The following is a 10,603-nucleotide window of genomic DNA, read 5'->3' as shown; positions in this document are numbered from 1 at the left end:
GGCAAAGGGTTATCTAAACAAAGATAGGTGATTTGGTAAAAATGAATGTAGACCAAAAAGATATACAAGCTATATGATTATGAAGTGATTTCCCAACAAATATTGATAGGAGAACTGGTTATCCAAGACGACATGGAGGTTTTTAAACAAACAAGTATAGGCCTATCGGGGAAATAAATAGAATAAAAGTATTATTAAAGAAAATGGGGCATTAAGCATGTTATACAAAATATATAATGTTAGTTATATGTATAACCTGCTGATATTTTTGAAAACCAAATTATAATGTGAAGACCACTTCTTAAAGTGAGCGCGGGCAACTTATTTTTTTTTAGCTATCAAAAATAATTAATGATTTTTCATGTAAAATTAGCAAAACAACTTTGTTTTACAAAAAAAAGCCAAAGATACTGTATCTAAATCTTTGGCAGTATAAATGCAGCGGATGATTTTTTTTTGGGGGGGGCAGCCGGCCGGATCCGAAGCACATTTTCCAAAATTTTCAAAACTTCTTTTAATGCAAAATCATACTTGTGCTAAAATTGTTTTTAATGTAAAAGTTTGCTAGCCTTAGCTGAATTCATATTTGCAAAAGTGACCCAAAATTAAGTTGGGTGGCTCATGTGAAAGTTCCATTTTCTCTCGGCAGTTAGTCTCAGCTTGCGCTTGGCCGGCCTCAGCCAGCGCCAAGCGCTAAACAGCCAGTTAGCCATGCGTTATGCTCAAAATATACGGGACCGCATACGGTACATGGCATATCCGAAGCGATTGTCTTTGGACATGATGTCGACAAAGACAAGTACCGTACCGTACTCCGTAGTCATGCCATGCAAGATACCAGGTCCGGGAGGGACTTAGTTTGAGTTCATTTACTTTTGCCTGGTGAGTATTTTCTGAATCTTAAACCTTAACTAAATCTAACCTAAGTTTTAATTTTCTTCAGCTAAAAGTAAAACAAGAGCAGCCGGGATTTTATCAAGCGCCGGAATAGCGGTGCGCTTGGTGGACTCCGGTGCGACGTGCTGGAGCTGGTCGATCCGTCGGGTGCGGGCTAGCTAGCTAGCTGGGATGGATGTAGGTGCCACGCGCGTAAAACATTCCCTATAGACTTGTGTGTTAAAATGGCACTTTTGAAAAATTCATAAAAAATAAATGTGAAATTAGAGGGTGGAATGTTTACTACCATTGGATAGGATATATATCTGGCATTCCATATCTGACCAGGAAAGGGTAGCGTAGCCAGCTCATTTTAAAAATAAATTGCCATTTATGAAGATAACTATGAATGGATCAAATTTATCGACTCAAACAGTAAAATAGCCCTAATTAGTCCGCCAGTCAAAAAAATAGTTCCAAGTCACTTTTTTATCTTCTCTATTTGGTCGAAGGAAGTTCAGTAGTTACCATTTCTAGAATCAGTGTTAGATTTTGAATCATATTCATACAGTTTTGTCTATCACTTTCAGCAACATCAAATTGAAAAAAATTTGAATGGGTTGGGTCGAACGAATATCTTGAGCCCTCCTGATGTAATTAGGCTCATGGCACCTGTAGACAGCTGGGAGCCGTCTGTTTCGAGGAGTTTTTAAACATTTTTTTTCCTCCTCGTACACAGACGGCTCGCTATCGTGCAGCCACTATCAGGGGACTTGCAATGCAAAATCCCCCCGTCGGGGCTTTTCAATTTTTGTCTTTAATGAATAAAATTTTTTAAAATTACCGTGACAAAAATGCAAATTTATATTCCCTCTTGGCATTAATTGGCAAAAAACAGAGAAAAATGAAGTTAAAAGGAACAAAAACAGTGACTTACCTCGGCTTTCTCGCAAATTCACTTCCCCGTTTTATCCGATCTTGACTTAAGTATAGACCTTATCGCAAATAGCGTCTGTCGCGTGAGGGCGTCTGTCATCGCAGAGGATCACGGGATGCGAAAGGGGGCAAACGCAGAATCGGCTTTTGGGAAGCCATACAACGCCATATGTTTTGTGCAGTGTCACTCAAAATCCAGGCTTTTTTAAAAGTCTGATTTCTTCGTATTTAAATTACTTTGGATACTTGAATGTGGATTTATAGAACAATCTATGTATCATGATTGCCCAGTGAAAGTATGAAGTCAATACTCACCATATTTTCGAAGTTTTATGGGGCTAAACTTGGGAAGATTTTGTGGGAAAAGTGAGACGGTGATTGCGGGTCAATGCCGATCGACTTTAGAAAAGAGCACGTCGGCGATCCCAATTAGATAGCAAATTTTTCCATTAAAGAATATTCATGAGAATCATAATGTAGACCATATATCTCCATATAATTTAGCTATATAGTTTTTGTTCTTTTGGGGCAAATATAGTCCTCCTTTGCAACTCGGGCTCTTTAGTTTGATCATACAAGCTCTATATAGGGGGTGAGACAAATCTAAAGTATATAAAAAAAATAAGCTATACAGTGCGTCCCAGAAAAAACGAAACCGAGATTTAGCGATCATTTATCATTACTTAATCATAAATAAAATAGACAAATGACCTACCAATTTAAAGCTTAGAATCTCCTCTTTCATCTGATATTACTTACATTATTTCTCATTCACGCATGAGTGAGCAAATACAATTTGAAGAAAGGATATCAAAAACTCATTTGGCGGGGGGTATCTGGGTTTCAAAAAGAAAACCACATTTTTGAAAAGTTCAATATCTCCTCTTTAATTTGATACCTAAATTACAGAAAATGGTCAAGAAATAAGAAAGTTCTGGTCATTTGAAATAAGGCTTGAATTTCAATAATTTCATAAAATGAAGAGGTTCTCCAGGCTGGCTTTCAAACTCACTCGACACTCCGTTTTGTTGACGATCAGCCATGCATTGAATATTTTGTTCACCATGTGAAAGCTTCTGTGGGAAACCGTGAAAACACGTTTATCTCATGAAATTATGGAAATGCAAGCCTTATTTCAAATGACCAGAACTTTTTTATTTCTTGACCATTTTCTGTAATTGAGGTACCAAATTAAAGAGCAGATATTTAACTTTTCAGAAATGTGGTTTTCTTTTTGAAACCCAGATACCCCTCGCCAAATGAGATTTTGGTATCCTTTCTTCACATTGTTTTTGCTCACTCATGCGTGAATAAGAAATAAGCTAAGTAATATCAGATGAAAGAGGAGATTCTAAGCTTTAAATTGGTAGGTCATTTGTCTATTTTATTTATGATTAAGTAATGATAAATGATCGCTAAATCTCGGTTTCGTTTATTCTGGGACGCACTGTATATATATAGATATATATATATATATGTGTGTGTGTGTCTGTATATATATGTATATATATATATATATATATATATATATATATATATATACAATATATATATTTATTTATTCATTCATATATATATACATAATGAAGGACATATGAAAAATGACATGCAGATTAAATAAATCCCTGAATTTGAAACATCCCTCCAACTCTCTGTAATTTTATTTTGTCTGAAAATTAGTAGATGATGGATATTTAATTCATATAAATGATATACCGGTATATTCCATTCTTTTGATAAAAAAATCTTATTTCAACATTTACATCTTCAATTTATTTCATCGCATTCAGTCACTTCTCTTACAGATCACCTTCCTCATTAATTTTCTTTTTGTATCTTACTTTTTCTCAATATATTTTCATCTATTCTCATTTTTTATTTTCTTTTTTTTCTCATTATTTTATTCATTATTTTGTCTAAGCATGCCAATAATTAAACTTCAGAATGTCCGACCACGATCCTGAATAATATGCAACTATTATGTAGCCTACTATGTGGAGAGAAAAAGAAAACACAGCTCGGTTTTTAGGCCTACTGAATAAAATCATGATTGAGATAATTATTTATGAAACATGTATTCTTGACTATCGATTGATATTACAAACATACATAACTAGAATAAAGTAATCAAATGTACTGCAGAGTTTGTTTTATTGATCATCATTTTATTTTTGCTTGGAATATGGGACCAGTTTCCTAGACTGCCTCGCCGACGTACACTGTCCCCTGGCCGAGAGTGCATGCCCACTGTCCGTGCATGCAAGCACACTGCACAGCAGCTTCGCAGCTCAAAACTCGCACAGACAGTGCGCGAAAATGAAAGAAAATTATACTTTTCTTCATAAAATCTGTGGTAATTCTTGCAGCTAAAGACAGCACATCTATCTCTGCCACCCATGATTAAGAAGAAAAGTGATGTTAGACTCTGGAACAAATATGACGAGGCGTTTACTGGAAGTTAGCAAAATGTTGGCTGCGGGCGTCGATCGTATTTTGATACACTATGGAAATCGTACACTTTATTGTCGGCTGCTTGCGCTCGCATGGTCGCATCCGGACAACAGCGGCGCTATTGCCCCCTTTGCGATCCCATGATCCTTTGCGTGAATCTATTTGCGATAAGGTCTATGGTAGTGGATCGTATTACCGAACACTTCATGAATTTGATCATATCAAACACACTATTCCAATAAAATTCACCAAACTTTCACCATAAATACACAAATACCTACAAAATATAAACATGCAGAAATTTTGCCGAAATTGTTTTTCATTTTTACGACATCAGCTTCCAATCGGACCCCTCTTTGCAAGTGAAATATTTTGGTCAATTGAAAAGGTATCGTATTACCGAACGTGTGTTTTCAATGGGAAAAGTTGGTTAAACAACAAAGTCACTGATTTTGACCATATTTTATTGTTTTGAGGATATAAAGATTTCGAAATTGTGTTTTTGATAATTTTTGATAATTTTTCTATTTAAGTTCCCTTTGGAAGGAAGTTGCAAAGGTTTGAGCGTATTTGATTATTTTCTGACGCATATGATGCGCGCGTTCGGTAATACAAGGCCGGTCGGTAATACAATCACTCACTATACATGAACATATGGCCATTGAGTCCCCTAGGCTGTACAGATCGTGCTTGAACTTCGGTCTCTGTATTTGGTGAGAGAAGCCAACAAAGTTCAGCTGAACAACCAACAAAACAGAGACCGAAGCTTTTGGTCTAGGATGGATGGGGCTGACGCTGGGTAGGATGGGGGGTCGGGTGTCCGGATACTATGAATTAAATAGTTGTAATCATCTTCTCTTGTGCAGAGCTACCAAGTCTCACGCATTGTGCGTGAGACTCACGCATTCAGGGTCCGTCTCACGATCTCACGCATGGCACCTATTTTTCTCACGCATCGGGACCCGACAGAAAAAAAAGAGAAAAAGTAGCATTATTCGCCAGATTATACGACTGGCTGATCGCCTTCGCGTCTAGCCCGGTACGGGAGACGAATCGAGAGTGCAGTCAGCGCACAGGTAGTACATGATATGATGAATCGCGTGCGTGCATCGCATGGTTTTTTTAAGCCCAAATCTCATGTGCGCGTGCCTTTTCGCAACGTACGAGTGTTAATATTGGCCGCGCGCGCACAGAGTCGTCGAGTCATGAAAATCTCACGCATAACATTTTTTTTAACTTGGCATCTCTGCTTGTGTTCTCTATAATATTTCCCAACATTTTATTCTAAAAGTTTATGAAACTTTTGCTTGTAAATTTGGGGTAAATTTTTCAAAATGACTTCCTGAAATTGATCGTCCGGACACAATATGAAGCAGAACAATTTCAAGAGTTGGAATCTTAGCCAGGCGGCTTCTTTGAGAGTAAAAATCATTTACTGACATAGGCTTACTCTCAATGAAGCCAGGTATTCCTATTTAAAAGAAAGTAGAAATCTCGTTGGCGAAAGTTTCAGGTTTGGCGGCCTACACGCACGTGTATGGATAGGAATACCTGGCTTCATTGAGAGTAAGCCTACGTCAGTAAATGATTTTAACTCTCAAGAAGCCGCCTGGCTAATTAAATTCGAGTTTGATTTCCATCCAACAGTTATTAAGAGAGGGAAGCTGGCTAGTCTGTTGTTATGATGCAAGATTTGAAAGAAGTGGAGTGCTAATGCTATTTCATGATGGAGCGAAGTTTTGGTATGACAGCAATATTCATGATGATTGTGCTTTGTGTTTTTAAAAATTGACAGGCCATGGTATTTGGTAAGAAATGTAGATCTAGGTCTACTTTCTACTAAAATTTTCATGAGGTTTTTAATCACTTAGTCGAATATTCTCACGAATAAATGGAACAATGAAATATCTCCTGATATTTTTTGTAAAAAAAAAAAAATTATATTTTATTAAACGTTTATGTTCAAATTATTGCATAGACATACAGTGTAGTGCTCACCATCAATCACACGATACTAGAAATGATTTCATGTTTTTGTGACATCTGAATTGCATGTCAACCAAATAGTAAAATACAGAAGAATCTCAAAGTCAAAGTGATTTTTTTTAGTGCTATTTTGTTTTTGTGGTGCAGACTACACTTTGATGCATTTCTCAATGTGGAACAGAATGCCCATCCCCATTGCTTTTACAGGCCTACCAACCAGTACGTTTTTAGCGTATTTAGTACGTTTTTTAAACCCAAATATGACAGTACGTTATTCTTTCAAAAATATGATTTTGTAAAAAATTTTTTTTTTTTTAAATCGTAATTTATTGAGGAAACTCATCTATATGTCTCTATGTCATAAAACTTACACAAATATGGTTATTAGATCAATGTAATTTCAGTCATACATGTAACTTGTTTTTCAATCATTTGGTTCAAACCCGAGATATACATGTTCACATGTTTCAATGTGTTTTTTTTTTCGTCTGCAAGAGCAGTGTGCATGTTAGCTTGCATGCAGCTTGAGCACCATGATGAGCGCATGTGCCACACATTTTATTATGAAATACACTTTTTTGGGGAAAAAACAGTTTTTTTTATCACAGAATAATACAATTTTTCATTCCCAGAGGTAAGCAGGTCTGCTTTTACCATTGTCAGACATTGTTCTTTTAATAATCACTGTAGATCAGTTGACAAACCATGCATGCAAGCATCCACCCCAATTTGCATACTTGTACATAGTGCAACTCCTTTGAGAGGTACTGTATAGGCTTTCTACATCATTATTCCTATTTGTAAAAGGCCTATTAACCAGCAGCCTGAATAGTCCCACCTCAAGTCCTAAACTGCTCATATCTGGCCAGGATCATTATCCATAATAATGCAACTTTCTGAGCTGTGCAGCCTTGTAATATAGCAGCATAGGCACACTTTTAGTGATAACTCGCTATCCATACATTCAATTTGCAAATATCATGTTACCAAGTAGCAAAACAGGTAGTTTCTTCTGAAAAATATTAAGTCTTAACACAAATTACAGAATTATGAGCTATTTTATAAATTATACCTGTTTTTTCTAATATTAATCTCAAAATATATATTTTATGACTAGCTATTTATAACACACAGTGTTGTTTACATTTGTAGATCGATCCTGCTTTAAATGTCAGAATTAATTTAACCTCGATATTAACTAATGACTTTTAATTGGCTGTGTCTGTATGACTACATAGTATGTTCCACTGAAGTTAAGAGAGAGAAGTTAAGCCTTGCTACCTATGAACTCTTGAGTGGATTGAATGTATTATAATTTATAACTGAATTTCACCTTTAGTTTAGAGAGCCTCTCATTATATAAAATCTATCTTTTACTATTTCATTTCTTATCTATATAACACCAAATACTAGATTTAGATCGAATAAGCACAGTTTCATTTCATTTCATCTGATAGTTACTAGGGCTACATGCTGTTAGGAAGGCTATAATACTTTAATCAGTTCATGTAATCTTGATATAAATAAACAATTTCTATTATCTATTTGTTCATTAATTTCATAGAATGCATGAATATATTTCAATGTTTGGTTCAGTCAGTGTACGGTGCTCAGAATAGAGTTGGGATAAGGGAATTCCTTGTTGAGATAAAATAACGTATCAGAGTGTCAGGCAAAGTATTCATCCCTATTTAGATGTACATTTCAATATTTTGTTTCATTAAGTTTACCCTAGTAGCTGCATGAGAGAAAAGGCGGCTACTTAGTGTTCAAGTGATGAGAAATCAATATTTTCTATTCACAGCTCTCCCAACACTGTCTATATCTTGTTCTACATGTATGCCTTTATCCATTTGATCATTGTAGGGAAGCCCTTTGTACCATTCAGAGTAGATCTATAAGACTTTTTCCACTGGCTACCATCACTCTGAACATCTTTTATTGAACGCCTGGCAGTCTGGATTCAGACATTACGTGATAGATGGATTTCTTTACAGTGTAAGCATATGGACATACAGTACTCTACATGTATGCCCATTTTACACATTGGTGAACTATTGATGGGAATATTTTTCTCTGATAATTCAGTTTTAAGGTGCCCCTTGTTTTGATTTCAGAAGAGGCGATAAAGCATTTCTACATTTTTAGTTTGAAGGGATAAACTGAAAGAGTTGTTTACTTTTGCACCTATTTAAAAAAATCTTTCATGAATTGATGATTTGCATCCTTGTGAATATGGGGCCTGTTTCATTAAACTTTGCCAGTATTGTTACTACATGTATGATGTACAATGTAAACCGTGATTTTGATTGGCTGCTGAGCCCTGTTACCATGGCATTCGCTATGATGGCAAAGTTACCATAGTTGTATTGAAATGGGCCCCAGTTGTGATGACACTTTGGTTTATAAATCATAAGAATTTTGCTATTAAGTTTTGAGTGCTTAGAATTGTAGCACTTCAAAACAGATTCGCGTGACAATGCAGTCTAAATTCATCATTGTCTTCTAACAAGTGCATTCTGCAACATTTATGGTATTTTGAAGAAGAAAAAAATCAACTGTTTTCCCTTTCTTTCTGTCAGGATTTGCCCTGCCATATTTACATATTTGTTTTACATTCTGTTATGGAAACAAGATTCTCTTACACTTCTTGTTCATTGTACATTGATGTGAAGGTAGTGCTGCAGCCGAACCGCCGAACCGAACGGAAGTTCGCCGAACTTGGCACTTCCGAACCGGACCGAACCGAACCGAACTCAAAGGCCTGGTTCGGAAGTTCGGTAAAAAAAGTATGTTTGAATGCAATGCGTGAATGTGATGACTACGTAGATTTAAGTATAAAATCAATAAAATATATATTGGTTAGTGATTGTGCACAAAGAGAATTCCACTCAATATATTTTTAAAATCCACTATGATAGCTCCCATCTTGTCTTTGATTGAACTGTTATCAACTTAAGAATATTTTATTAACATAAATATATTTTTTCTTGATAAAATGAGGGGGCATTTTGAAGCTAAACTCGGTATAAAAGTGTGGTGTAATTACGTATTGCCGTAATCGATCGTGATTGTAATCGGACCTAATCATTTTGTATTTAATAAAGAAAAAGAATCAGACATAAATTCATTCCTCGTAAATGACAAAGTATGACAGTTTCGGTCTCGTGTTTGATTAAATTTTTATCATTTTCAATTTTTTTATAAACATGAATAGGCCTGGGAGTAAACATCGATTGATCGAATGGTTCGATTGGCATGCCGCCAATCACCAATCGATTAGCAAAATTTACACTAATCGAATGTTCGGCAGATCCCGATTATGACGTTGGGATACCTCTAATACCCAAGTAATAAAAATAAAATGACAAGAAAACAATGATGACAGCTGTTTTTTACAGGTTTAAAAATTATGTTACCGAGGTAATGTTTCAAAAATTATCAATGATTGTATCACATTCACAGTTACATACCAACATGATAGCGCTCCGAAAATGTTAATCCCACCCGACCTTGCCCTCATACACAAAATAAGTCATTGTGTGCGTGCACAATAATAAGTAAACACATAACCAGCTCACTTGAGCTGATTGGACCTTCGGATAGCCAATGAAACTTTGGGAAACAAAGAAGCGGAAGGCATGTGGTTCCCTTATCAGGAAAGGTCATGACTTCAGAAATGAATTGACCCCTCCCCCATCTGTGTGTGTGTGTGCGTGTGAGGGAAAGAGAGAGGAAGGATAGGGGGTGGGAGCCGGAGAATTTCTTTCATGTTTCAGAACAATGCAACCTTTTTTATATCCCCCTCAACCAATGAAAACTACATTCCAACACGCGCCCGCCTTCACCAGTACTTTCTCGACTAGTCTCCAAAAATAGACCCAGTTATACATGTAGGTTCAAATGATAAAAAAATCGTTATTTTGAAAGGTATTTCACATGAAATATTTTTTTTAATACATGTGTAGCATCGTGGGCAGTGCCACAAGTGGAGGCGGGGACATGGTGTGGGCAAGGGATGAAAATTTTCAAGTGAAATGCTCCACCTGGGCTCAGTCTCAAAGAATATACTTCATGAATGAGTTGTTTACGTCTTTGGACTCGGCGGGGCTGATTCATTTATATGCAGGGGTGTGGCACTTGGAGGGATGAATGCATAATACCAGGGTACCAGTATTAATTTAGGAAAGATTTTCATTGGGACAATAAACTGAAAGATTTAATCTCATTTCATGAAGTTTCTTTTGATATAAAAAAATCATGGAGAAGGGGGAAAAGGGCCTCATTTATGCTAAACATGTGACTTTGATGGAGATTTCTTCATGGGGGGGGGGGGGGTCACCATAAAGTAGGA

At 36.2% G+C, this 10,603-nt stretch overlaps 1 protein-coding gene across 13 annotated transcripts in view; it reads left to right on the top strand.

Annotated features, from left to right (window-relative positions):
- The first annotated feature begins 805 nt into the window (after window positions 1-805).
- LOC121427202 overlaps window positions 806-10,603 on the top strand; it is a 72,195-nt gene continuing 62,397 nt past the window's right edge. For 12 of the 13 annotated variants that reach the window (XM_041623524.1, XM_041623606.1, XM_041623599.1 and 9 more), the window contains exon 1: window positions 806-882. The gene's annotated coding sequence lies outside the window, so the exon portion shown is untranslated. Of the gene's footprint in view, window positions 883-6,649; window positions 8,248-10,603 lie in introns of those variants that run through there. The other variant, XM_041623488.1, reaches the window with a different exon arrangement.

The sequence above is a fragment of the Lytechinus variegatus genome, chromosome 1 (genome assembly GCF_018143015.1).
Source record: "Lytechinus variegatus isolate NC3 chromosome 1, Lvar_3.0, whole genome shotgun sequence".
Lineage (NCBI taxonomy): Eukaryota > Metazoa > Echinodermata > Echinoidea > Temnopleuroida > Toxopneustidae > Lytechinus > Lytechinus variegatus.
The sequence above is the reverse complement of the archived record's forward strand: the minus strand, read 5'-3'. Positions and strand labels throughout refer to the sequence as shown.